Source organism: Zonotrichia albicollis, chromosome W, assembly GCF_047830755.1.
Source record: "Zonotrichia albicollis isolate bZonAlb1 chromosome W, bZonAlb1.hap1, whole genome shotgun sequence".
In the NCBI taxonomy this organism is placed as follows: Eukaryota; Metazoa; Chordata; class Aves; order Passeriformes; family Passerellidae; genus Zonotrichia; species Zonotrichia albicollis.
Genome location: NC_133859.1, coordinates 25,107,738 through 25,110,142, shown reverse-complemented (window position 1 = coordinate 25,110,142; position 2,405 = coordinate 25,107,738).

Here is a 2,405-nt window from a genome sequence, read left to right as displayed (position 1 = left end):
GCCTGGGAGAGAGGCACAGTCAGCCCAGGAATGGATGCTTGGACACAGAGCCTGGGAGAGAGGAACACTGAGCCCAGGAATGCGTGCTGGGACACAGAGTCAGGGAGAGAGGCACAGTCAGAGCAGGAATGGGTGCTGTGACACAGAGCCTGGGAGAGAGGCACAGTTAGCCCAGGAATGGCTGCTGGGACACAGAGCCTGGGAGAGGGGCACAGTCAGCCCAGGAATGGGTGCTGGGACACAGAGACTGGGAGAGAGGAACACTGAGCCCAGGAATGCGTGCTGGGACACGGATTCAGGGAGAGAGGCACAGTCAGCCCAGGAATGGGTGCTGGGACACAAAGCCTCAACGGGCGCTGAGTAAGCCCATGAATGGGTGCTGGGACACAGATCCAGGGAGAGAGGCAGAGTCACCCCAGGAATGGGTTCTGTGACACAGAGCCTGGGAGAGAGGAACAGTGAGCGCTGGAATGGGTGCTGGGACGCAGAGCCTGAAGTGGTCGCAGTAAGCTCTTGAATGGGTGCTTGGACAAAGAGCCTGGAAGAGAGGCACAGTCAGCCCAGGAATGGGTGCTTGGACACAGAGGCTGGGAGTGAGAAACACTGAGCGCAGGTGTGGGTTATGGGACACAGAGCCAGTCAGAGGAACAGTAAGAGCAGGAATGGGCGCTGGGACACAGAGCAAGGGTGAGAGGCACAGTCAGCCCAGGAATGGGGGCTGGGACACAGAGTTTGGGAGAGAGGCACAGTCAGCCCAGGAATGGGTGCTGGGACACTGAGCCTGAAGGGGGCGCAGTCAGCCCTGGAATGGGTACTTGGACAAAGAGCCTGGGAGAGAGGCAGGGTCAGCCCAGGTATGGCTGCTGGGACAGAGAGCCTAGGAGAGAGGCACAGTCTGAGCAGAAATGGGTGCTGGGACACCGAGCCAGGGAGAGAGGAGAACTGAGTCCAGGAATGGTTCCTGGGACACACACCCTGATGGGGGCGCAGTCGGCCCTGGAATGGGTGCTTGGACAAAGAGCCTGGGAGAGAGGCACAGTCAGAGCAGGAATGGGTGCTTGGACACAGAGCCTGGCATAGAGGCAGAGTCAGCCCAGGATTGGGTGCTGGGACACAGAGCCTAGGGGTGAGGAACACTGAGCCCAGGAATCGCTGCTGGGACGCCGAGCCTGGCAGAGGCACTTTCAGAGCAGGAATGGGTGCTGGAACACAGACCTTAGGAGAGAGGCGCAGTCAGCCAAGGAATGGGTGCGTGGACACATAGCCTATATAGGCACAATCTGCCCAGGAATGGGTGCTGGGACACAGAGCCTGGGAGTGAGGAACACTGAGCCCAGGAATCGGTGCTTGGACACAGAGCCTTGCAGAGGCACAGTCAGAGCAGGAATGGATGCTGTGACACCGATCCTAGGAGAGAGGCGCAGTCAGCCAAGGAATGGGTGCTGGGACACAGAGCCTATATAGGCACAATCTGCTCAGGAATCAGTGCTGGGACGCAGAGCGTGGCAGAGGCACAGTCAGAGCAGGAATGGGGGCTGGGACACAGAGCCTGGGAGAGAGGCACAGTCAGCCATGGAATGGGAGCTGGGACACAGAGACTGGGAGAGAGGAACACTGAGCCCAGAAATGCGTGCTGGGACACAGAGTCAGGGAGAGAGGCACAGTCAGCCCAGGAATGGGTGCTGGGACACAGAGACTATATAGGCAAAATCTGCCCAGGAATCTGTGCTGGGACGCAGAGGCTGGCAGAGGCACATTCAGCCCAGGAATGGGTGCTGGGACACAGAGCCTCGGAGAGAGGCACATTCAGCCCAGGAATGGGTGCTGGGACACAGAGCCTGAAGGGGGCGCAGTCAGCGCTGGAATGGGTACTTCGACAAAGAGCCTGGGAGAGAGGCAGGGTCAGCCCAGGTATGGGTGCTGGGACAAAAAGCCTAGGAGAGAGGCACAGTCAGAGCAGAAATGGGTGCCGGGACAGTGAGCCAGGGAGAGAGGAGAACTGAGTCCAAGAATGGTTGCTGGGACACAGACCCTGATGGGGGCGCAGTCGGCCCTGGAATGGGTGCTGGGACACAGAGCCTTGATAGGCACAATCTGCTCAGGAATGGGTTCTGGGACACAAATCCAGGGAAAGAGGAAAGTCAGCACAGGAATCGGCGCTGGGACACAGAGACAGGGAGAGAGGCACAGTCAGCCCAGGAATGGGTGCTGGGACACAGAGCCTGAAGGGGGCGCTCTCAGCCCTGGAATGGGTACATGGACAAAGAGCCTGGGAGAGAGGCAGGGTCAGCCCAGGTATGGGTGCTGGGACAGAGAGCCTAGGAGAGAGGCACAGTCAGAGCAGAAATGGGTGCTGGGACACTGAGCCAGGGAGAGAGGGGAACTGAGTCCAGGAATGGTTGCTG